Genomic DNA, 27,528 nt, shown 5'->3' on the forward strand with positions numbered 1-27,528 from the left:
TGTAATGGTCATCTGAGTTAAATTCACCCATTCCAGTTCATTTTAGTTCACTGATTCCTAAAATGTTGATGTTCACTCTTGCCATCTCCTGTTTGACCACTTCCAATTTACCTCGATTCCTGGACCTAACAGACCAGGTTTTTATGCAAATTGTTGTCACAGCATTTGACTTTGCTTCCATCACCAGTCCCATCCATAACTGGGTGTTGTTTTTGTTTTGACTCTATCTCTTCGTTCTTTCTGGAGTTATTTCTCCACTGTTCTCCAGTAGCATATTGGGCACCTACCGACCTAGGGAATTCATCTTTCAGTGTCTTATCTTTTTGCCTTTTCATAGTGTTTATGGGATTCTCAAGGCAAGAATACTGAAGTGGTTTGCCATTTCCTTCTCCAGTGGACCACATTTTGTCAGAACTTTCCACCATGACCTGTCCAACATGAGAGGTTCTACATGGTATGTCTCATAGTTTCATTGAGTTAGACCAGGCTGTGTTCCATGTGATCAGTTTGATTAGTTTTCAGTGATTGTGGTTTTCATTCTGTCTGCCCTCTGGAGGATAATTATAAGAGGCTTATGGAAGCTTCCTCATGTGAGAGACTGACTGAGGGGGAGACTTGGTCTTGTTCTGATGGGCAGGGCCATGCTCAGTAAATCTTTAGTCCAATTTTCTGCTGGTGGGCCCACCCCAAGGTATTAAAAATATTTTTCTACTGACTTTCAGAAACTTTATGGATTTACTTTCACATTTATGTGTATGATCTACATAAAATCTGATGGTGTAAGTCTTCCAACTTTGTTCTTCAGAATTTCTTTGAAGAAATTTTGCATGATTTTGCAGTTCCATTTCCATTTTAGAATCAGCATGTCAGGTTCTACAAAAAAGGCTGCTGATATTTATCATGATTGGAATTGTACTGATTATATATCATTTGGAGAGAGTTTATATCTTACAATAGTGAGTCTTCCAATTTATGAACAAGGTCTATTTCTCCTGTTATGTGGGCATTATTTTCTCTCAGTAATATTTTGTAGTTAACTTAGACTTTGCATTATATAGCTATGACTTATTACTATTTAACATAGATTTTATATTTATATAAATTATGCTTGCATGTTTGCATGCTAAGTCACTTCAGTCATGTCTTACTTACCTATGGACTGTAGCCTGTCAGACTCCTCTGTCCGTGGGATTCTCCAGCCAAGACAACTGAAATGGATTGTCTTACCTTTCTCCAGGGGATCATCTCTACTCAAGGATCAAACCTGGGTCTCCTGCTTTGCCAGCAGATTCTTTACCATCTGAGCCTATAAATTAATATTTTTCCCACTTCCTAGAACACTTATTACTTCCATATTTTATATTATGATTTTCTTTTATTATGCTAGATTTATTGCAATATACTTTACATGAAGTTACCCTTTTATGTGTACAGTTTTATGAGTTTGAGAAACAAATATAGTCGTTTAACCAACCATCATCAAGATATAGAATGTTGCCATAACCACATATATCCTAAATATTTTCTTATGCTTCCTTATAATCAATATTCTTACTCCAACCCATCACAACCACTGATATGATTTTTGCTTCGAATGGATTTTATTTTCCAGGAGGTCACTGAACAAAATTAAATAATTATGCAAGTTACATATTATAGCTTGTGTATGCCTTTTTTCACATGGCATAATGCTTCTGAGACTCACACATATTGCATGTATCATATCAATAGTTAATTACTTTTTAACCACTAAGGACTATTCCATTTTGTTGAGCTACTACAACTTGTTTATCCATTCACTGTTTGATGGACACTGCTTACAATTTTGGATGATTATGAATAAAGCTGCTATAAACATTCTGTAGAGGTATAGAAATATGTTTTCATTTCTCTTGCATAATACATATCTGATAAAGATCTTGTGCCCAGAATAAAGCTCTCTTTTCAGTCAATAATAAGAAAACAGTTCAACTTTAAATGGGAAAACATTTGAACATACATTTCAAAAAAAAGGCATATGATACTAATTATTATTAGAAAAATATGAATTAAAATCATAATAAGACACCTCTACAGTATTTTAATGGCTAAAATTAAAATTACAAAAGCAATTTCCTACGAGAGATGTTCAGAAAATGGAGCTCTTAAATATTGCTGGGAAATGCAAAATGGTGCAACCAATTTGCTTTTATCCATTTTAATGAACTGACATCACAAGATATTATTGTTTTGTGCACTAATATTGATATAATTTTGATTATGCACATATCTATACTTTCTATTGCTCTTCCTTTCTTCTCATTTTCTTTTCTGCGTTTCTGCAAGGGATTATTTTCCTTCTACTTAAATAACTCTCTATAGTGCTTCTCTTAGTACAAGGCTTCTGGTGATAAATTCTGGTTTCGGTTGTCTGGAAATGTATTTATTTTGCTTTTGCTTCATTGAAAGGACTGATGCTGAAGCTTAAACTCCAATACTTTGGTCACCTGATCCAAATAACTGACTCATTTGAAAAGACCCTGACGCTGGGAAAGATTGAAGGTGAGAGGAGAGGGGACAAGAGGATGAGATGGTTGGACGGCATCACTGACTCAATGGACATGAGTTTGAGTAAGCTCTGGGAGTTGGTGATGAACAGGGAATCCTGGCGTGCTGTAGTCCATGGGGTTGCAAAGAATTGGACACGACTGAGCGACTCAACTGAATTGAACTGAACTGAAGCTTTCTTTTTGTACTTCAAATAATTCATTGCACTGTCTTCTGGCTTCCATTGCTTCTGTTAAAAAGTCAGTGATAGGTAGATATACTCCTAAGTATTTTATTCTTTTTGTTGCAATGGTGAATGGTATCGTTTCTTTAATTTCTCTTTCTGTTTTCTCATTGTTAGTGTATAGGAATGCAAGAGATTTCTGTGTGTTAATTTTATATCCTGCAACTTTACTGTATTCGTTGATTAGCTCTAGTAATTTTCTGGTAGAGTCTTTAGGGCTTTCTATGTAGAGGATCATGTCATCTGCAAACAGAGAGAGTTTCATTTCTTCTTTTCCTATCTGGATTCCTTTTACTTCTTTTTCTGCCCTGATTGCTGTGGCCAACACTTCCAAAACTATGTTGAATAGTAGTGGTGACAGTGGGCACCCTTGTCTTGTTCCTGATTTCAGGGGAAATGCTTTCAATTTTTCACCATTGAGGGTGATGCTTGCTGTGGGTTTGTCATATATAGCTTTTATTATGTTGAGGTATGTTCCTTCTATTCCTGCTTTCTGGAGAGTTTAAATCATAAATGGATGTTGAATTTTGTCAAAGGCTTTTTCTGCATCTATTGAGATAATCATATGGTTTTTATCTTTCAATTTGTTAATGTGGTGTATTACATTGATTGATTTGTGGATATTAAAGAATCCTTGCATTCCTGAGATAAAGTCCACTTGGTCATGGTGTATGATTTTTTTAATATGTTGTTGGATTCTGTTTGCTAGAATTTTGTTAAGGATTTTTGCATCTATGTTCATCAGTGATATTGGCCTGTAGTTTTCTTTTTTTGTGGCATCTTTGTCTGGTTTTGGAATTAGGGTGATGGTGGCCTCATAGAATGAGTTTGGAAGTTTACCTTCTGCAATTTTCTGGAAGAGTTTGAGTAAGACAGTGTGGAGATTTATTAAAAAGCTTGAAATAGAACTTCCATATGACCGAGCAATCTCACTTCTGGGCATACACACCGAGGAAACCAGATCTGAAAGAGACACATGTACCCCAATGTTCATCGCAGCACTGTTTATAATAGCCAGGACATGGAAGCAACCTAGATGCCCATCAGCAGACGAATGGATGAGGAAGCTGTGGTACATATACACCATGGAATATTACTCAGCCATTAAAAAGAATTCATTTGAATCAGTTCTAATGAGATGGGTGAAACTGGAGCCCATTATACAGAGCAAAGTAAGCCGGAAAGATAAAGACCATTACAGTATACTAACATATATATATATGGAATTTAGAAAGATGGTAATGATAACCCCATATGCAAAACAGAAAAAGAGACTCAGATGTATAGAACAGACTTGTGGACTCTGGGAGAAGGCGAGGGTGGGATGTTTCAAGAGAACAGCATCGAAACATGTATATTATCTAGGGTGAAACAGATCACCAGCCCAGGTTGGATGCATGAGACAAGTGCTCGGGCCTGGTGCACTGGGAAGACCCAGAGGGATTGGGTGGAGAGGGAGGTGGGAGGGGGGACCGGGGGAATACATGTAAATCCATGGCTAATTCATTTCAATGTATGACAAAAACCACTGCAATGATGTAAAGTAATTAGCCTCCAACTAATAAAAATAAATGGAAAAAAAAAAGTCAGTGATAAATCTCATTGTTTACATGATTTTCATCACTCCAGACTTCTGAACTTCTTGGAAAAAAGTTTTATTCGTACTTTAAATAATCATCATACTTCTTATAAAAAGGAGGAATAGGCTTAATATGTGTTTCAAATTTACAAGAACATTTGGTGGGTTCATTCACCCATAAATACCTGCCTGACTTCATAAAAGCTTTAATCTTAGTTTCACAAAATCCCTGGGAGATAGAGAGTAGCTGGTTTTCTAGATCAGGAAGATATGGAGTTCAGGGCTTGTCTGAGACACCCAGGGAGAGGAGCTGTACAGTTGAGAGGAGAATCAACAGTGGAACTTTATTTTTCAGATGTTAAAGCTTTCCCCTGAAGATTCTTGAGTGTCCCTTGGACTGCAAGGAGGTCAAACCAGTCAATCCTAAAGGAAATAAGTCCTGCGTATTCATTGAAAGAACCGATGCTGAAGCTGAAGCTCCAATTCTTTGGCTACCTGATGCAAAGAACTGACTCATTCAAAAAAGACTCTGATGCTGGGAAAAGTTGAAGGCAGGCAAAGGGGATGACAAAGGATCAGATGGTTGAATGCCATCACCAACTCAATGGACATGAGTTTGAGCAAGCTCTGGGAGTTGGTGATGGACAGGGAAGCCTGCAGTGCTGCAGTCCATGGGGCTGCAAAGAATCAGACACGACTGAGTGATTGAACTGAACTGAATTGAACTGAAAGATTTCCCTCTTATAGAATATAACAATGACCAAACCTCTTTTCCTGCCATAGTGTTACAGAAATTAATATTTCATTATTATGTTCTGTGGTCCACACAGGGCCCTTAACAGACATGGGTTAAATGTGAGTAGGCTGCTTTCATGAACACATATGGACCATGAGAGAGAGGATGGATACTCTTTGACTGTATGACAGAGGTGTTGACAACCTCTGTCCGGTTTATTGGTACTTCAGAGTTCCAACCTTAATTATGTAAGCTAGTTTCAATGAACCAGTGTATCGTGTTCTAAATTATTTTTATTAGAAAAAAAATGAAAACATGCTATAGAAACGGGGAGAGAAAATTAATCAAACCTAGTTTGCCTTGCTTAGCAAAGCATGCTTTTTAAATGGTGATGAATCAAAGTATCCTATGTACAAAATTGGGGACCACTTACTCTGATGTTTATTGTCTTATATACCTCTCTAAAAGTTTGATCATTTAAGAGGTGAAATTAAATTTTTAGAACTGAAAAGGCTCTGATTTCCTTGTCCTGTCACTTGCGTGTGTTTACTGGAGTGGCAATGAAAGATGAAACAATAGGATATTCTATGTAAATTTTAACTGGTTTCAGCCAACTTTGTATACTCATCTCCTCTTCAGTGTTCATTCTTTCTATTGGCACATTTATGAGTTACCAATCTTTCTTTAGTAGTGTTTATTTTATTAGATGGGATTCAGAACTCAATATTGGTCCAGAAACCCTCTTTAGAAAAGAACAAATGAAATCTTAGCCAAGCATGTATAGTTTTGGTATTGCTCCCTAGATCCAAACTGCTTGTTGCATTTGAATGTTATTATTGCAAAGCAGTTATTTTGTTTTTCTTTTTATTTCTTTAATTGTTTTCTCTTTCTTCTGTTCATTTTTGTTGTAAGTTGAAATTCTTGCTATCAGTTACTTGGAAGAATGTGTACCTGATGCTTGGGCCAGCCAGATCCATTTATGGCGAGTTGAGTCATATCAATGTCTTAAATACTTTTTAATATTTCTTGTAGTTTCTCAGAGCTCACAGTCAGTGCAGAAAGGCAAGCTGGAGGGCACATGCTTATATATCAGAGGGGGATTTTGTTTTTAAGTGTGTTTTCATAGGGGTTCAAGAAATTACTTACTTGGAACAGAACACTGCATTAGAATACAAATTACTCATCTAGAAACACATAAAATCTATACCGCCAATTAGGAAAGCTTTTCAACAAAAAGTGAGATATATTTTATAATTTTTATGGTCACAGATATCAGATAAAAATATATAGGTGTATATATACATACACACATACACATATATATGTGCATATATATCATATTGGTGAAAGATTTAAAATAATTTAAAGACTGCTTTTAATAGTTATTAATACTCTTGTTTGATTGTGGCGAATCTCAGGCCCAGCCTCTTATCCAGGGCTGCTGTAAATGGAAGTTGCCAACTATACCTTTGGGATTAACTCAGTTTTTTCTAGGCTGCATGGATTTGTCTTCTATTTCTGATGAGGATTTCTTCACCCAGTGCAACTTGAGCAATTAAAATACTCTAAACAAACTTGGGGATATCTAAAAAAAGAAAAGAAAAAACAGTTAAAGGGGGGAGGTTATTGGGTATGTATGTATTAGGAAGAGAACTATATCACATGAATGCCTAAAGTAAGCTATGCATGTTTAGTCACTCAGTGATGTCTGACTCTTTGCAATTCCATGGAGTATAGCCTGCCAAGCTCCTTTATTCATAGGATTTTTTTTTTTCTTCAAGCAAGAATACTGAAGTGGGCTGTCATTTCCTCTTCCAGGGGATCTTGCCAACCCAGGGATCCAACCCACGTCTACTGCATGCAGGCAAATTCTTTACCACTGAGCCATTGGGTAAGCCCAAAGTAAGTTAAGCAAAGTTTTTAAGAGAAGCACAGAGGACAAATTGAAGTGAATGATTCTTTAAAGGCATTCTTATTATTACAGATTTTTTAAGTCAGAGAGACCTGGATTGGATATCACCTTTCATTTGTACAGTGTTCATGATTCTAGACAAATTGTCTCACTTCTTTGAGTGTGAAAGCCTTTGTTTCTATATCAGAAAACCATTGGTCATAATAGTGACATGAAGAAGAGGAGAGTGAAAAAGACAGTGGAGAAACTAAAGAAGTCAAGTAAATCTAGACAAAAGGTAGAGGGAAGAGGTTAGAAAAAAATAAAAATTGGAAGATGTAAGAAATGAGGTAGAAAAAAGGTTGTGACAGTTAGGGATGCTAATACAAAAAGCACTTGGAGAAGGAAATGGCAACCCACTCTAGTACTAGTGCCTGGAAAATCTCATGGATGGAGTAGCCTAGGAGGCTACAGTCCATGGGGTCGCAAAGAGTCGGACACGGCTGAGAAACTTCTCTTCACTTCAATACAAAAAGCACTATAGCTGGCATGGAGGAGATAATAAATTAATATTGCTGTTACTGTTATTCCAATTATGTCTCCATATGCAGTCATAAATTAGAACACATAATTTGATCTGACATATGATTCCAACTATGAGATATTTTGGCAGCAAACTATTTAACTATTCTTAAATTATTCCTTAAGATAAGAATCATTTCAATGTTGAGGAGAACTTTCTTAGACTTCTTATCTACATTAAAAAAAGCCCAAGGTAAACACTTAAATAAATAAGTAAAACAAAAGCAATACTTATAGCAGTGTCATGGAAAATCAAAGCCAAGGATCTTTTTTTATCCTTACTTTGTGTGTTTAAAAAAAAATGTTTTCTGAATTCTTTGACATGATGAGAATCTTCTAGAGATTGTTTTATACTCTGATTTCAAAACAATTTTTTTTAAGTAGAAGATATTTTCCCTGTTAAGATTTCTGTAATTGTGTGCCATACGGTATGGTATAGTTAAGCTAAAAAAAAAAAAAAAGCAAGTAAACAATTAGGAGGAAATTCAGCTTGTGTTTAAGGAACAAAATCAGTCTATTACTGAGAAAAAGACATTCATGAGGAAGAAAACAATTAATAAAGTGACTGAAGTGCCCTAGGGAAATATTAGCTTATAATGACTTCTTGTGCAGCCAGCCAAAACAGGCAACTGATGCAGTGACAGATTTTACAGGAAACATTAAAAGGCCCAGATGGCTCAAGTTTACATGTTTACAGAGTAGTTGGGAAAGGTAGTTAATTCTGTGAGTGCCACTCAGTTAACTAGAAGAATTTTAGTTCTGAGGACAAGAACTAAAGTTGAAAAGGGGTGGGACAGGAAGGAAAAGATGAGGAGAAAGGAGAACAGTGAAAATAAGATAAAAAGATGGGGAGACTGAAATGAAAATGGAGAAGATAGGGAAGTAAAGTGAATATAGGAAAGAGAATGAGGGGAGAAGGGAGATGAAAATAGCAAGAAGACCCAAGAAAACACTCATAAAGATGCCTTGGTTCTCTCATAACTAATGCCTCATTTTAATTTTTTGCTATATTGAAAGTAAATGGTTTGAGGAAAGAGGGAAAGGAAATACTTTAAGCAGGTTCAACTCTGCACTATTCCATTGGATAAGGCAGAACCTGGTATTTTGATGATGAATTTGTCTATTTGCCTTACAGCAACAACTTTTATGGTACAGTTAAAATCACTTAGAATAGCTTTTAAGAATATCTTTCCTGGTGGCTCAGATGGTAAAGCATCTATCTGCAATGCAGGAGACCCGAGTTTGATCCCTGGGTTGGGAAGATCCACTGGAGGAGGAAATGGCAGCCCACTCCAGTACTTTTACCTGGAAAATCCCATGGATGGAAGGAGCCTGGTAGGCTATGGTCCATGGGGTTGCAAAGAGTAGGACATGACTGAGTGACTTCACTTTTAGAATAGCTTTGGGATTCATCTACAGTGTAGTTTGCTAAGGTTCTGTGGCAAAAACAGTAAAAAAAATTGCCACTTTCAAGATAAAGTGATTATGGAGAGTTACATTAGCTTAGTTACATAATGGTTTCTCTGATTGGAATAAAATTAATTCTCAAAAAATTAAGTGAGCAAACATAAACTTTGAGTAGGAGATAGAAGAATAATTCTGGTATTTATAGTAAATACTATAAATTATAATACCATAATAATGACATACGTGTGTACATGCTCGGTTGCTTCAGTCGCGTCCAACTCTTTGCAACCCTGTGGACTATATCCCCCAGACTCCTCAGTCATGGGTTTCTCCAGGCAAGAATACTGGAGTGGGTTGCCATGCCCTGCTCCAGGGGATCTTTCCCACCCAGGGGTCAAACCAGTATCCAACGAGTTACAGGCAGATTCTTTAGTGCTGAGCCTCCAGGGAAGCCCAATAATGATATACATCCATTTAATCATCTGAATTAAGAGCAGAGCTTCCCAACAGTGACACTGTTGATATTTAGACTAGATAATTCTCTCATGGTGGCAGGGGTGGGGCGGGGGGTGTCCTCTGCATTATAGGATGTGCAGCATTCTTGACCTCTATCGCTAGATGCCAATAGCAAATCTTTTTCTACCCCCTTACCCCACCAGAGTTGTGACAATTAAAAATATCTTCAGATATTGCCAAATGTCTTCAGTGGACAAAATTGCCTCCAGTGGAGAAGCATTGTTTTAGAGGTCTTCACGAAAGTTTACTAATTCACTATATCAAGAAAAGAAAGTTGGATAGATTTAAATTAAGATACCATACAACTGTGCTCCCTCATTTAAGATTTTTTCAAAACGTTTTCATAAATGTTATTCCTTTCTTAATTCGTACATATTCCTTGAGAGGAAATCAGGTCTCCCAAGAAAACTGAGATACAGAAGTAAATTGAGTGGTCCGATCACATAATGTCTTAGTTCTCTCAGCAGAAGACCCTGAGGCTAGGATCTTAGTGCAAGTAGTTTATTTGAGAGATGGTGTCAGGAAACTTCAGTTGAGGAAGTAAATAAAAAGAGATAGGTAACCAATAAATTAAACAATTCACATCATGTTGAATTCAAGCTTAATCCTTCTGGATTACTCTGACGACCAGTGTAAAATATGTATCTCAAAGTTATCTAATCTAAGGGACTGAAGTATTAATATATCAATTCATACCAGTAATTAATAAGGGTATAACCCTGGGATGAAGATGTGGAAGACATAATAATCACCCTCCCAATGATGTCCACTTCTTAATATCTGGAACATGTGAAGATGTTACCTTACATGGAAAAATGAATCTTCTGCCAATGGTTAAGTTGTGGGTCCTGACATGTGGAGATTATCCTGAGTTATCCAGTTTGGCTCAATGTAGTCCCAGGGGTCTTTAGAAGCGAAAGAAGGAGGCAGGAAAATTAGAATGCGAGAAGAAGATGTGACAACAGTGTCAGAGTTGGAGTGCTACAATGTGAGAAAGACTCATTTGTTTATCTCTGGCTTTGAAAATAAACAGGGACCATTAGCCAGGGAATGTGGGATGAATGTGGAGAAAGCAAGAAAATGAATTCTTCCTTAAAACCTCAAGAAAGGAATGGTGCTCTGCTAAACCCTAGATTTTAGCCCAGTGAGACCTGTTTCAGACTGCTGTCCTCCAGAGTCATGTATTAATCATGCATTTGCTTATGCCACTAAATTTGTGGTAACTTGTTACAGAGGCAATAGAAAACTAATTTTTAAATTAGTTTTGAGTGGGAAAAGCCTACATTTCTTTGAACAGTTTTAGTTAGAAATATGAATGGTAATTTGTCTGTTAGTGAGGGCTTGAAAGAAGTGATACACATGATTGAGAAAAGGCATATAATCTCAGAAAATATACCTAAATTTTCATACAGACTACTTACAGAAATAGAGATGTTAAAGTTTTTTTTGAAAGGGTTTAGATTGAAGTGGGAAACATGTTTTTGGAAACTGGAAGAAAGAAATTCCTTGTTGTTATTGCAACAAAAAAATTAGCTGAATTTTGTTCTGAAGCTATGCAGAAAGCAAATTTATAAGTGAGGAATTTGGAGAATTAGCTGAAGAGATTTCTAAAAAAAAATGTTGAAAGTGCAACCTGGTTTCTTCTTGATGTTTATATTATAGTAAAGTGTAAGAGGAAGAAGATAGGTGGAAAGAAGAGATAGTAAGCAAAAAAGGCAAGGACTTGAAGATTTGGAGAATCCCCAGCCTATCTAGATTGCAAAAATGTTGCCATTTGAAGGGTCAGTTCCAAGAAAGTGTGCTCTGGAGAGAAAGCCAAGAATGTGGGTAAACAGCCTTATATTAATGCCTTGAAAGGATGAAAAGTTCAGAGCTTTCAGTCACACAGAGAGCTCTTTGAAGAGATTAGACATGTGACTCATGGGTTACCTCAGTAGAAGCTAGACTAGAGATGGGATTATCTCAGAGAGATATGTAGTGGAGCTATTTTTCTAATGGAATGAATCCTAGTGGCATACACAGAAAATCCATAAGATTATTGAGAATTTCCTACCAGCAGAAATACTGCCAGCTTGGAATAAAAGGTGTAGAGAGGACGAAAATGAAAGAAATCTCTTTGACCTCCACAATTCTAAAGGCAATAAATGGCTAACAAACTACACATCTGAAAAACTGTCCTGCCTTCCATGTAAAAGGAAGAATAAATCAGAGTACAGAGCCACAGAGGATTATTGGTAGGCTTCAGACAGAAAGTCTAGCTGGCATTTGAAATAGCTTGGCATCAATGACTCTTTTTTCTTTTTCCTCCCAATTCTCCCATTTTGAACAGGAATGTATTTAGTTTTTATCCTGTGCCTGTTCCACCATTGTATGCTGGGGGCAGATAACTTGTTTTCTAGTTTCACAGGCCTTCAGATGGAGAAAAACTTTGTCCTATGCTGTATAATACTCAGAGTGTCACCAATATCTCATTTAGGTTATGAGATTTGGAACTTCAGAGGTAATGGGGTTTAGTTGAGACTTTGGTCTTTTAAACTGATGCTCTACATTTTAAGTTGGTTTAGACCCTGGGGATATTGTGATGAAGTGACTTTGTTCAGCTTTGGAAAATGTGAATCTTTCCAGGCCAGAGTGTGGACTGTGATAGGCAGAAAAATTATTCCTCAAAGATGCTCATATCTTGATTCCTGGAACCTGTAATTATGTTACCCTACGTGGAAAAGGGGGCTCTGCAGATAAGTTAAGACCATTGAGATAGATATATTATCCTGAATTACCTGAGTGGGTCCACTGTAATCACAAGTGTCCTTATACGTGAAAGAAGGATGCAGGAGAGTGAGAATCAGAGAAGGAGATGTAACAAGCAGAATAGGAATCAGAGTGATACTGTATGGGGAATTCAGATGATACCATGTTGGCTTTGAAGATAAAAGGGAACCATTAGCCAATGAACATGGGATGTCTCTAAAAGGTGAAAAGAAAAGAAAATGCATTCTTCCCTAGAGCCTCCAGAAAGTAATGAAGCTCTGTCAACACCTTGATTTTATCCCAGTAAGACTCATTTCAGACCTTAATATGTATTTTTAAGCCACTCAATGTGTGTTAATTTATTATATATGCAATGCAAAGCTAATAGAGGATGGTAATTATTTCTTTAGTACTTCTGATCTGTAGTATGCTCAGGTAGAGAAACTTGCAAGTTTTGGCAGTCACAAGTCAGACTGACATACTGCAATGAAGGAGCCACAGGATACAGAAAATGAAGTCTCTCAGTCGTGTCTGACTCTTTGCGACCCCATGGACTATAGCCTACCACGCTCCTCCATCCATGGGATTTTCCAGGCAAGAATACTGGGGTGGGTTGCCATTTCCTTGGCTTCAAAGTCTGTCTACAACACAACAGGTAGTGGTAGAGCTAAAGCTTGAATTTTACAGTTTTTGACTCCCAATTCAGTCTGTTCTATTGATATTATACCACCAATATTAAATTAAAGCCACAACATCACTAAACTAAGGAAAAAGTTTAGCTTTTTTAAAAATTATTTTTTACTGAAGAATAACTGCTTTTCAGAATTTTGCTGATTTTTGTCAAACCTCAACATGAATCAGACATAGGTATACATATCTCCCCTCCCTTTTGAACCTCCCTCCCATCTCCCTCCCCATCCCACAACTCTAGGTTGATACAGAGCCCTTGTTTGAGTTTGCTGAGCCACACAGCAAATTCCCATTGACTATCTATTTTACGTATGGTAATGTAACTTTCCATGTTACTCTTTCCATACATCTCACCCTCCCCTCCCCTTTCCCTATGTCCGTAAGTCTATTCTTTATGTCTGTTTCTCAATTGTTTCCCTGTAAATAAATTCTTCAGTACCATTTTTCTAGATTGCACATATATGTGTTAGAACATGGTATTTATCTTCCTCTTTCTGACTTGCTTCACTCTGTATAATAGGTTCTAGGATCATCCACCTCATTAGAACTGACTCAAATGCATTCCTTTTATGGTCGAGTAATATTCCATTGTGTATGTGTACCACAACTTCTTTATCCATTCATCTGTTGATGGACATCTATGTTGTTTTCATGTTCTAGCTATTGTGTATTTTCCTCAGGGTATATGCTAGGAGTGGGACTGTTGGGTCATATGGTGGTTTTATTCCTAGTTTTTTAAGGAATCTTCATACTGTCCATAGTGGCTGTATCAACTTACATTCCCACCAACACTGCAAGAGTGTTCCCTTTTCTCCACTCTCTTTCCACTATTTATTGTTTGTAGACTTTTTGATGAGGGCCACTTTGACCAGTGTGAGGTGATATCTCATTGTGGTTTGATTTGCATTTCTCTAATAACGAGCGATGTTGAGCATCTTTTCATGTGTTTGTTAGCCACCTGTATGTCTTTTTTGGAGAAATGTCTGTCTAGGTCTTTTTCCCACTTTTTGATTGGGTTGTTTGTTTTTCTGGTATTGACTTGTATGACCTGCTTGTATATTTTGGAAATTAATCTTTTGTCATTTGCTATTATTTCATAATAATAATAATTTCATTTGCTATTATTTTCATTTGCTATTATTTTCTCCCATTCTGAGGCCTGTCTTTTCACCTTGCTTATAGTTTCCTTTGCTGTGCAAAAGCTTTTAAGTTTAATCAGGTCCCATTTGTTTACTTTTGTTTTTATTTCCATTATTTTAGGAGGTGGGTCATAGAGGATCTTGCTTTGATTTATATCATCGAGTATTCTGCTTATGTTTTCCTCTATGAGTTTTATAGTTTCTGGTCTTACATTTAGGTCTTTAATCTATTTTGGGTTTCTCTTTGTGTATGGTGTTAGGAAGTGTTCTAATTTCATTCTTTTACATGTAGCTGTCCAGTTTTGGTTGAAGCATTTAATCCATTTACATTTAAAGTAATTATTGATATATATGTTCCTATTGCCATTTTCTTTGTTTGGGGTCGATTTTGTAGATTATTTTTCTTCTGTAGTATTTCTTGACTATGTAAGTCTGTTTAACATTTGTTGTAAAGCTGGTTTGGAGGTACTGAATTCTCTTAACTTTTGCTTGTCTGAAAGCTTTTTATTTCTCCATCAATTTTGAATGAAATCCTTGCTGGGTCCAGTAATCTTGGTTGTAGATTTTTCCCTTTCAGTACTTTAAATATATCCTGCCATTCCCTTCTGGCCTGCAGAGTTTCTGTTGAAAGATCAGCTGTTAAGTGTATGGGGTTTCCCTTGTATGTTACTTGTTGCTTCTCCCTTGCTGCTTTTAATATTCTTTCTTTGTGTTTAGTCTTTGTTAGTTTGATTAGTATGTGTCTTGGTTTATCCTGTATGGGACCCTTTGTGCCTCTTGGACCTGATTGGCTATTTCCTTTTCCACGGGGAAATTTTCAACTATAATCTCTTAAAAAAATTTCTCACACCCTTTCTTTTTCTCTTTTTCTTCTGAGACCCCTATAATTTGAATGTTGGTGCATTTGATATGGTCCCAGAGGTCTCTGAGACTGTCCTCAGCTCTTTTCATTCTTTTTACTTTATTCTGCTCCTCAGAAGTTATTTCCACCATTTTATCTTCCAGATCACTAATTTGCTCTTCTGCTTCGGATATTCTGCTATTGATTTCTTCTAGAGTATTTTTAATTTCAGTAATTTTGTTGTCTCTCTATATAAGTTTTTCTTTAATTCTTCTAGGTCTTTGTTAATTGATTCTTGCATTTTCTTCATTTTGTTTTCAAGGTTTTTGATCATCTTTACTATCATTATTCTGAATTCTTTTTCAGGTCATATCCTTATTTCCTCTTCATTTATTTGGACTTCTGTGTTTCTAGTTTGTTCCTTCATTTGTCCAGTATTTCTCTGCCTTTTCATTTTTTTTAAAAAAGTTATTGTGTTTGAGGTTTCCTTTTCCCAGGCTTCAAGGAAAGTTGAATTCTTTCCTCAAAGAAGATTGAATTCTTTCTTCCTTTTGGTTTCTGCGCTCTTAAAGTTGGTCTAATGGTTTGTGTGAGCCTTGTATAGGGTGAGATTTGTGCTGAGCTTTTGTTTGCTTGTTTTTCCTCTGATGGGCAGGGCTGAGTGAGGTGGTACTCCTGTCTGCTGATGATTAGGTTTGCATTTTTGTTTTATGTGTTGTTTAGATGAGGTGTCTTGCACAGGGTGCTACTGGTGGTTGGTTGATGCCGGGTCTTGTATTCAAATGGCCTCCTTTGTGTGAATTCTCACTATTTAATACTCCCTAGGGTTAGTTCTCTGGTAGTCTAGGGTCTTGCAGTCAGTGCTCTCACTAAAAGGCTCAGGGTTTGATCTCTGGTCAGGAACGAAGATTCCACAAGTAGTTTGTTATAGCATTAAGGGAGAGTAAAACAAATATCCAAAAATGAGAAACCAAAGATGAACCCCAGACAAATGGCAGTTACAAAATCAGGCAAACAATAATTCAAATAATGGAAAATACATATACGCCCATGAGCAAAGTGAAAACAGTCCAACAAAAATAAAGTACAGTGGCTTGAACTGGCAAAGGAAATAAAAAATTATATTTACCAGTTAAGAACAAAACTAACTTAGACACAAACTGGAAAACAAAACTAAAGCAAGGTGCCAAGTGGGGATTAAAGCAATGAAAACAAAACTAACAAATATGTTGAGAGGAAAGGAAAAAAAGAAAAGAAAGAAAGAACAGATATGCAAAGTTAAATAGAGGTAGATGAAGAAGATTTATATACATTAAAGATTAACTGCAAGGGGAAAAGAATAGGAGGATAGGCAAATGAAGGAAGAACTGTAGAAAAAATATAATAGGTTAAAAAAATTAAAAATAAAATTATAAAAGAGGGAAAAGAGAGAAAAATGGAAGAAGAAAGAAAAAAGAGAACAAAAAGGAAAACTTCACAGGACTGCAAAAGCCCAACATAGAGGCAGAGGTCTATAACAACAATAGAAAGTGTGATTGACTATACACATATACATATACACCCATAAGCAAAATCAAAACAGTCCAACAAAAATTAAATACAATAGATTACCTGGTGAACAAAGGAAACCAAAAATTATATCTATCAGAACAAACTAATTAAAGCACAAACTGGAAAACAAAACTAAAGCAAGGTGCCAATTGGGGAATAAAGCAATGAAAATAAAACTAACAAATATGTTGAGAGGAAAGGAGAGAAAGAATAGATATGCAAAGTTAAATAGAGGTAGATAAAGAAGATTTATATATGTTAAAGATTAACTGCAAGGGGAAAAGAACAGTAGGAAAACCAAGCAAAGGAATAGATGTAGAAAAAATAATAATAGGTTTAAAAAGTTAAAAATTAACATTAAAAAAAGAGAAAAGTTAAAAAAAAAAAAAAAAAAAAAAGGAAAACTCCATAGAACTGCAAAAGCCCAATGTAGAGGCAGAGGTTTATGACAATAAAAAATGTGACTGAGGAAAAAGAAAAAAAAAAAAGCTTATAAGCTTAATTGGATTTCTTAGTGCCAATAAAATAAAAAACTACAACAGAGGGGAAAAAAAAAGGAGGAAAAAAAAAAGAAAAAAATCCAAAAGAATCTACAGAACAAGTAAAAAAATAAGAATAATAAGTGTTGAGTCACTGCTGTCAGAGTCCTTTCCTGCGCTGGGAATCACAGTCCACCTTACGTCCCTAGGATACCCTCCAACACGGTACTGATCTCTGGACCTGCTGTGGGATCTGCTCAGATTCTAATCTGGTCCTACTCCTGTATTATCTTTCCTCCAATGTCCACAGCTATCAGAGCTAGTGCGTTTTCTTTTGTGGGGGCTCTCAATGGCCTTTTATATATTCCACAGACACAGAGTCTGCTTAGTTGATCATGTGGATTTAATCTGCTGCCTGTACAGCTGGTGGGAAGGTTTTGTTCTTTTTCCTTAGCCACACTGCCCCTGGGTTTCAATTGTGGTTTTATTTCCACTTCTACACGTGGGTCGTCCCCTGGGGTTGCCCTGGAGATCGTCCAACGGGAGGAGCTATGGAGAAAGACTGGCCAAAGAGGCCTTCTGATTGCCAGCTACAAGAGGCTTCAAAAAAGACTCTGATAGGGCCATAACTCCTGCCGCGGAGGCAGTCTGTGTCCCTGAACACTTGACACCACCAGGGTCCCCGCAAGCCAAGCAGCTGCACCACCTTCATGCTCAGCTCTCACTGGGGCAGAGCTGCCACAGGCTGCCCTGGAGGGCTTGGGTTTGCCCCTGTGAGGGCCAGGTGTGGAGGTGGAGCAGCTGCTTGGGCGGCAGGGGTTCTGGCAGCACCAGGTACTCAGGGGGTTGGCAGCTAGGGCAGCAGGAAATACAGTGCTCTAGAAAGGTGTGGCAACCAGTACTGGCCAATATGCTCCAGTATTCTTGCCTGGAGAGTGCCCTCTCTGACAAAGAAGCCTGGCAGGTCACAGTCTACAGGGTCGCAAAGAGTTGGACAGGACTGAAGCGTCCTTGCGCACATAAACATAAGACTTCTTTATTTTTTTGGCCTGTGGCAGCTCTGCCCCAGTGAGAGCTGAGCATGAAGGTGGTGCACCTGCTTGGCTTGCAGGGACCCTGGCGATGCCAAGTGTTCAGGGACACAGACTGCTTCCACAGCAGGAGTTATGGCCCTATCAGTTATGGCCCTACCTTTTCTTGAGCCTCTTGTAGCTGGCGATCAGAAGGCCTCTTTGGGCAGTCTTTCTTCATTGCTCCACCCAGTCAGACACTTAGAGGAAACCCTTGCCTCAGGTTTTTCTCTGTTGTTCAGTGCATCAGGCACATAGAGGGTGTCCCCTGACTGGGGTCCTACTCTGTAGATCAGTGGATCAGGCACTTAAGTGGGCACCCTGGGTGGGGTCCTATTCTGTAGTTCAGTGCCTCTGGCATTTGATGGGCCAGCCTCTTTATTGTTCAGCTGCTGATGCTGGGATGTGGAGAGAGAGAGGCCATGGTGATGGCTCCACCCCCTATGCATGACTCAGCAGTATCGCTTTGCTTCCATGGCTGCCTGGCTTTCTGCCACAGGCATTTCCCATCATGATCTCCTCCCTCACATCCCCTTCATCTGTTTCTCTGCAGTCAACAGCAGCCCTCACACTGGGATTGCTCCACAGTCCCTAAACTCCAGCTCCCAGCCACTGCCTCTTCCAGGAGACCCATGTTCCTGCCTGGCATATGTAAGGCTGTGGCAAGGACTGTCTGATTCTCATTCCATTTAGGTTGCCACAGATCAGCTGTTTCACTCTCAGCCGTAAATGCTTCTCCTCTAACTCAGACAATTGCCCTGATGTGGGGATTGGACCCCTGCTTCTGTTTTTCCACCTGCCAAGGGCAGGTCCAGTCTTACTAACACTCCTGTTTTTCCCCCTAGTTCCTTCATCCTACCGAGTTTTGCATGGTCCTATATATTCTTTTCCACTAGTCAGGTCCTCCTGTCCGCTCTTAGCTTGTGTTCTGCATGTGCTTCTGTGTCTCAAGGTGTATTTCTGATGTATCCATGGAGAGAGATGTACTCCCTATCCACCTACTCCTCTGTCATCTTGTTCTCCAAAGCTTATTTTTTAAAATTGTATTTCAGTCAGTGTCCATTGATGAAAACTTCTTTACCTGCTTGTTCAGTGGAAAATTTAATATGGAGACTGACTACAAAGGTGTTGGGAGAACTGAAAATGCAAAAGTAGTTGAAATAGCTCATAAATTAGCAACATCAGAAAGCTTCTTCCATCATAAGTCTGGAGCAACAAAGGCAGGAATTGTGTTCTCAGAACCCAAGGGGTAGGATCACAGCTGGAGCTAGGATGATGCATATACAGCTCTCTCTCTATATTTCTGATGTATCAAATTATTTGCCATTGATGCTCTATTCTAATGGAGGAGAGCAATGACAAGGTTAATGTAAACACTTTAAGATACTCTGTGATTAATATTTTCAGTAGTCATTTTAACTCCTTAATTAGTTGAGAATTGGAAATATGGAAAGGGGCATCTTTGCATTCTTGGAAGTCTTTTTTCAGCATTCTACATAGTCTCTGTCTATTTCTGTTAAGCTTTTGAGTTTCTTTGAGGAATCTAAGATGACAACTGAGATTGGTTCTCTTCCCATCCAAGAATGGTTGCTCACTTTAGCTACATTCCCACAGAGGTAACTAGATCTTGGAGAGAGACATCTTCAGTAAAATTTGTTTTCATCAATATCTCAGCAAGTAATAGCACCATCAAATGGAGCTGAGGAGAGTTTAATGAAAAGGCTATTTACAAAGTTATAGGAGGCTGAGGAAAACTGAAGGAATGGTGAAGCAAGAGCTGCTATTAGCATCAGATCACTGTGGACGGTGACTTCAGCCATGAAATTAAAAGACACTTGCTCCTTGGAAAGGAAGGTATGACAAACCTAGACAGTGTACTAAGAGACATCACTTTGCCGACAAAGGTCTGTATAGTCAAAGCTGTGGTTTTTCCAGTAGTCATGTACAGATGTGACAGTCAGACCTGACTGACTCTAAAGAAGGCTGAGTGCCAAAGAACTGATGCCTTTGAATTGTGGTGCTGGAGAAGACTTCTGTGAATCCTTTGGACAGTAAAGAGATCAATCCAGTCATTCTTAAAGGAAATCAACCCTGAATATTCATTGGAAGGACTGATGCTGAAGCTGAAGCTCCAATCCTTTCGTTACCTGATGCGAAGAGCTGACTCATTGGAAAACTCCCTAATGTTGGGTACTATTGAAGGCAAAAGAAGAGGGAAGCAGAGGATGAGATGGTTATATAGCATCACTGACTCAATAGACATGAATTTGAGCAAATTTTGGGAGATAGTGAAGGACAGGTAAGCCTGGCTTGTGGCAGTCCATGGTGCTGAAGACTTGGACAAGACTTAGTGACTAAACAACAAGACCAAAAGTGGCAAGGAGAGGGAGAAGTTACCAGAACAGGAAGGGTCCATAGCTCTAGCTATGGCTGTCCTTGGAAGAGAGGCCCCCAACTGAATGTGCAACCTATGAGAGAGGAATGCAGCCACTGGCAACCAAAGTCTGAAATGAAGGAGCTGGTAGAAAACACCCTGTTTCCACTCTGTCCTCTCTCCCCTTTTCTCCCTGCCTCCTTTCTCTCTTCAGGTATCCCCTACTTATTTAGTCCTCCGCTTTGGCCAAGCCCACTGGAAACCAGCTGGCAAAGGTTTCAGTTGTAGTTTATAGAGGTCAGGTTTAGGAACTCAGAGCAGAAAGGAAAAGGGTGTGGAGTGGCAAAAGGAGAATGTGATAATCACCTCAAGAAACACTAACTTGTATTAACAACAATTTCTCTAACAATCAAAATAATTTTGAATTTATGATCCTTCAGAAACTAGTGAGAATTCACATATTTTGAAAAAAGAGAATAATTTTCTATGTAACTAAAAGCATGAATAAAATTTTATTGGGGTAGGATGTTGTCACAACCTTCCTAATATAAAGATATGAAAGCACTTGGAAGGTTTTTACATGCAAATAATGGGTTTGATAGTTTAAATGACTATGTCTTTTTTTTTTTTTAAGCAAACATGCCCCCAAAGGTCTATTAATTCTTCTTCACTCGTCCAGAGATGAAGATAATTCACCTTGCTTTAAAAAATATATTCTTTGAATGCACTTTTTTATTATCCAGTTGGCTTCCCCAAACCCAGTCTGCCTGGCAGGGATTTTCTGTGGTCACATGTTTGTCTCTGGTATGTCCATTATGGACATGACAACAGTCATTACATAAACAAACCATGAAGGGTCTGATTTCTCACTTGATCTTGTATATTATTTCTTATCCTTTGTGTTGGCTCTTCTGCACCTGTGTTTGAGTTAACTCTTGGCTCTGAGGACGTGTGAGGGATGATTAGAATATTTAAAAAGCAGTGAGTAAATGGATCTCATAATTAGTTGATTGCCTGTGTAGCCAGACAGAAGAGCTTGTCGTATTGTTACAGGAGCTCAAAAGAAGCACCCCTTTTGAGAGCCTAATAAACTTCCACCTTTTCAGGTCTGACCTGGTCCTTTGGCTTTAGAGACCACGGGGTCATGCGCAGGACAAAAAGCTTCCTCTAGAACCTTTGTTGGGAGTATTTTGTTTTGAAAGGGCAAGTATTAAGCTGGAGGATTTAGTCACTGAATGAAGACTTGGGAATGGATTGGGCAGGATTGAGAGGGTGGCATTTTATTTTGTCTATGGGATTGAACCTCATGCTCCCTCCAGCCAGAATAACAAGGAGGAGGAGGGATGAGAAGAGGTGGGGTGCAGAGGGAAGGACAGAGAGACAGCCAGAAATACTATAATAGATGAAGTCAATGAAATAAACATTTTTGTTTATTCCTTCATCCTTTTCCAACCCAGGAATGAAACTCAGGTCTCTCCTGCATTGCAGGCAGAATCTTTAACAACTGAGTTATGAGGGAAACTCTAGTATTCTTGCCTGGAGAATCCCACGGACAGAGGAGCCTGGCAGGCTATAGTCCATGGGGTTGCAAGAGTCAGACACGACTTAGCGACAAACAGACTCATCCTTTCTCATAGCTGTCTCTTTTTTTTGTAGTGCTCTTGTTGCTTCCTGAATTCCCTCTATCATAGTACAACAACATGCACTGTGACTGTTTAATTTCCTTCTAGACCAGCATTTCCAATAGTTCTTTTTGTACTTGCACTGAAATTATTGCGTAGTAGAAATATGGCTAGTGTGACTGAGGGGCTGCAATCTAAATTTTACTTAATTTTAATTAATTTAAATTAAATAGCCACATGTTGCTAGTTGCTACAATAGTGAACCCCTGAGATCTAGACTATCTGCTTTGAGAGGATAGAGACCACATAGGTCATTCCAGCGTGCCTGAATAATAATCAAGAAATCTTTGTTGTTGTAGGAAGGAAGGAAGAAAGAGAGAGAGGAAGAATGGAGTGATCTCACAAGTGGATGAGTGAAGATCAGGAATGTGGAAGGATACTGAACAGGCACCATGTACTTCTTGGGCTGGAAAAGTCATTTTCTGCTCTTTAACAATAACTTCAAAGCACTATTTCAGATTTGAGATTTTGGAGGACAGAAACTTGGTCTTAAAATGTAATAACTTTCCTTTCCCCCCCCAAGATCTCCATTGTATCTTCTTTAAACTTTCGGATGTGACACAGTGAGTGCTTTTTTAGAATTATCACTGAGAACTCTGGGAGGATGTCAAAGGTTACACCCAGCTGTTTGGTGGCTTAGTAAGGGGGTCCATTGAGAAGATCAAACACCTGAGGTTAGGTGGTGGCCCTGCCCCTCATAAGCTGCGTGACATTAAGTTCTAACCTCCCACATGTCAGTTCTACCTTCATGAGATTTTCAGGTTAAATGAGCCTATTCCTAAGTACCGTCTAGTCTAAGATTGCCATTGTGAATAGGTGTCAGGTACTTTAGGAAAGCAGAAACATTTAATATAACTTTATTTCTAAAAGAGCATGTTTTTAGTTATCCACTTGCCCAGGTCAAGGATTTTACAGTATGATATAGCTTTAGGTTGGATATCACTTACAGACTGACAAACTGAGGAGGATGCACTTACTTGAAAAAAAAAAAATCCATTATGACCAAACTTGCAGTAACATTTCTTTTTTTAAACAGCAGCTAAAACTATTTTAGAAGATTTGGCTCGACTATGTAAATAAACACTGACTCATATAAGTTATTGCAACTACTGAATTCAATATTTACAATGCCAAATATAAAGGTATTCATTACTAATGTGTAACCTCAAAAGAAGTATGAGTCATTTATTCTGTCTCTTTAAAAACATAAAATGTATCCTTTGAAAGATAAGAAAATCTACTAATTAAACCTTATACTCAAATCAATACATTTTTACAACTTAAAAGTAACTTGTGCACAGTGAACAAAATTTGGACACAGAAAAAAGAGGAGAAAATTCACCAATTGTTTCTCTTCACTGTTACCTAGACTACTGTTAATACTTCCATGTATTTTTTCTGTGCATGTTCCTTTTTATCATTTTAACTATGCAGTATATACAATATGTATATGTTGCTTAGAGTTTAATAATGAATTATGAAATGCTTCATGTCTCCAAAAAAGTGTAGAAAGGCATAACACATGTTTTGCTTTTACCACCCAGATTTCAGATAGATTGGACAGATATTTGTTTGAAGTCTTTTTGCTTTTAAATAATAAAATCGTAGGGATACAGTACCAAATTCATTCTATTCCCTCCTCTCTTTCTCTTCTAGATTTGCTTTCTGTTCTTATCCATGCTTTCCTACTTTTTCTTACAAATGTATAATTCCACAAACAATTTATAATATTGTCTTATGGGTTAAAAACATGCATAAATGTGGACACCTGCAACTTTCATTTTTCATTCATTATAAAGTTTTGAAATGTGTCCATGTTGGTATATATACATCTAGTTCATCCATCTTAACTGTTAAATGGCACTCCATATATGAACAGCCCACAGTTACTTAACATATTTAACTGTGACATACTGTAGTTACTTGCATAAATTTTATTTTATGACAATTTTATAGCAAACAAAATTTTATACATTATACATTTTAAAAAATGAATATGGCTGAGAATTTTTTTAGGGTAGACTCAAAGACTGATGAATTGTTTTGTAGGAATATTTTCAAATGTGTTAGATATTGCCAGTTTACTTTCCCAAGTAACTGAACCTATTTACACCCCAGTCTCATTTTATCTTATTTTCACTAATGATTGCTAGTTTTGGACTTTTAAACCTGGTTAATTTGATGAGTATAAAGTAGTATCTTATCACTTTTATAATTTGTACTTCACTATTTTACATGAGGTTGAAGAATCTTTGAGGTAGAAGATAGATGGACCCCAAGCTGAGCATCTGGAGTTTATCCCCTGTGGACTGATACTCCAAGATGAAGGCAGGAGAAGCTGAACCCTTCTCAGGTAAGAGATCACACATTTCTCATTCTTGAAGTGAAGGCGATCTTCCCAGGTGAAAAACTCCTTGGAGATCTATTTCACAGTCCAAGTTCGATGCATGAAACTGGGTACTCAAAGCCAGTGTACTGGGACAACCCTGAGGGATGGGATGAGAGGGCGGGAGGGGGGAAGGGGGATCAGGATGGATACATGTACACCCATGGCTGATTCATGTCAATGAATGGCAAAAGCCGCTACAATATTGTAAGGTAACTAGCCTCCAATTAAAATGAATTAATTAATTAAAAAAAACTCCTTGGACGTCAAAAGGGGAGTTGTTTTTGCTGCTGCTCCTGTTGTTGTTCAGTTGCTCAGTTGTATGCAACTGTTTGTGACCCCATGGACTGCAGCATGCCAGGCTTCCCTGTCCATTACCATCTTCCAGAGTTTGCTCCAACTCATGTCCATTGAGTTGGTGATGCCATCCAACCATCTCATCCTCTGTTGTCCTCTTCTCCTCCTGCCTTCGTCTTTCCCAGCATCAGTATCTTTTCCAATGTGTTGGTTCTTTGCATCAGGTGGCCAAAGTATTGGAGCTTCAGCTTCACAGTCAGTACTTCTAATGAATATTCAAGGTTGATTTCCTCTAGAGTTGACTCTTTGGATCTCCTTGCAGTCCAAGGGACTGTCTAGAGTCATCTCCAACACCACAGTTCGAAAGCATCTTTTCTTTGGCTCTCAACCATCTTTATGGTCCAAATCTCACATTCATACAAGACTACTGGGAAAACAAAGCTTTGACCATACAGAACTTTGTTGGCAAAGTAGTGTCTCTGCTTTTTAATATACTGTCTAGGCTTGTCATAGCTTTTCTTCCAAGGAGCAAGCATCTTCTAATTTCATGGCTGCAGTCACAATCTGCAGTGATTTTGGAGCCCCTCAAAATAAAATCTGTCACTGTTTCTTTTGTTTCCTCATCTATTTGCCATGAAGTGATGAGACCAGATGCCATGATCTTAGTTTTCTGAATATTGAGTTTTGAGCCAGCTTTTTTACCTTTCTCTTTCACCTTCATCAAGAGACTCTAGTTGCTTTTCACTTTTTGCCATAAGGGTGATGTCATCTGCATATCTGAGGTTATTAATATTTCTCCCAACAATGATTCCAACTTGTGAGTTATCCAGCCTTTCATTTTGCATGATGAACTTTGCATATAAGTTAAGTAAGCAGGGTGACAATAGACAGTCTTGAAATACTCCTTTCCCAACTTGGAACCAGTCTGTTGTTTCATGTCAGGTTCTAACTATTGCTTTTTGACCTGCATACTGGCTCCTCAGGAGGCAGGTATGGTGGTCTGGTATTCCCATCTCTTTAAGAATTTTCCACAGTTGTGATCCACACAGTCAAAGGCTTTAGTGTAGTCAATGAAGCAGAGGTAGATTTTTTTGTGGATTTCTCTTGCTTTTTCTATGATCCAACAGACGTTGGCAATTTTACCTCTGGTTCCTCTGCTTTCTCTAAATCCAGCTAGTACATTTGGAATTTCTTGGTTCATGTACTGTTGAAGCCTAGCCTGAAGGATTTTTAGCATTATCTTGCTAGCTTGTGAAATGAATGCAATTGATGATGCTGTTAAAGTGCTGCACTCAATATGCTAGCAAATTAGGAAAACTCAACAGTGTCCATGAGACTGTAAAAGGTCAGTTTTCATTCCAATACCAAAAAAGGGCAATGTCAAAGAAAGTTCAAGCTACTGCACAATTGCACTCATTTCACATGCTAGCAAATAATGCTTAAAATCCTCTAAGTTAGGCTTCAACAAAAATAGAGAATAATGTCAACCTGTTTACAGGCCTCTTCTCTGGAATCCATTCTGGCTAAGAGATATGTGCACATCCACTGGAGGATCCTAAGAAGTATCAAATGCAAACTCAGAACCAGGAAAATAAAAATGATTGGCCAAAGGAAACCCAGAAAGAAATGCCTCCTGTAAGTGATTTAAACTACCACTGGGGCTCAGCTCTCTCTGTGTCTGCTGATGTGTTAATTCACACATACTCTAGTCTTTTTCCTTCTAATAAACACTTTACTTCTTTCATTATTTTCTGTGTTTGTGGGTATTCTTTTCTGCAAAGCCAAAGGGCCATGGCCTTGTCACCAGCTAATGATCTAGTGGCTAAGATTCAATGTTCTCACTACTCTGGCACAACAACACTGGAACGCTGCTTCAAGCCACCGAAGACCAAGGCCACCCAAGATCATCTTCATCCTAATGTTGATCATTTGTATTTTTTCTTCCATGAAACACTTTCAGATCTTTTGTGCTTGGCTGTTTTTCTGTTCCTTATAGATCTGAAGCTTTCTTTGGATCCATTTATTATAGTTTTATGTATAATGGATACTTTTTTAAATTTTTTTTCATTTGTTTTTATTAGTTGGAGGCTAATTACTTCAAGTGATCTTCATTTTCTGTTTAGAGACAATGTTTTAATATGAGAAAAATGAAAATTTTATCAAAAGCTTATTTCTAACTAAAGGGGCTGCCTTGGTGGCTCAGTGGTAAAGAACCTGCCTGCTCATGCCAGGAGACACGGGTTCAATTACTTGTCTGAGAAGATGCCACATACTGGAGAGCCACTAAGCCCATGTGTCACAACTATTGAGCCTGTGCTCTAGAGCCCAGGAGCCACAACTAGTGAACCCACATGCCACAACTACTGTAGCCTGCACACTCAAGATCCTGAGCTCTGCAACAGAAGAAGCCACCCTAATGAGAAGCCCACACACTAGAGAATAGCCCCTGCTCACTACAACTAGAGAAAGTCCATGGAGCAACACATGCAGACCCAACAGAGCCAAAAATAAATAAAATAATAAATAAACATTTTAAAATTAGTATTACTATTAAAATTATTAAAAATGAGGTGACCAGCGGATTGTATTTCACAAATATGAAATATAAACTGTGAAAAGTATATTTAAAAGAAAGAATTAAGAGAAGAATCTGCACAGCTATTAAAGTCTTAGAAACGGTCCTATGTGTTATTGTAAAAGGCCAACTAATGTCACCATGTCACCATTTTACCCCCCTAGATTATTTATTTTTTGGAAAAAGAACTGATAATTCAAAAAGCATTTCTTCTA

At 37.9% G+C, this 27,528-nt stretch overlaps 1 long non-coding RNA gene across 1 annotated transcript in view; it reads left to right on the top strand.

Moving 5' to 3' along the window:
* LOC139036499 (uncharacterized) overlaps positions 1 to 26,485 on the top strand; it is a 258,405-nt gene extending 231,920 nt beyond the window's left edge. The window contains exons 4-5 of the long non-coding RNA XR_011489259.1: positions 24,296 to 24,408; positions 26,237 to 26,485. This is a non-coding gene — a long non-coding RNA (uncharacterized lncRNA). The remainder of the gene's footprint in view (positions 1 to 24,295; positions 24,409 to 26,236) is intronic.
* The last annotated feature ends 1,043 nt before the right edge of the window (positions 26,486 to 27,528 follow it).

The sequence above is a fragment of the Odocoileus virginianus genome, chromosome 9 (genome assembly GCF_023699985.2).
Source record: "Odocoileus virginianus isolate 20LAN1187 ecotype Illinois chromosome 9, Ovbor_1.2, whole genome shotgun sequence".
Taxonomy (NCBI): Eukaryota; Metazoa; Chordata; class Mammalia; order Artiodactyla; family Cervidae; genus Odocoileus; species Odocoileus virginianus.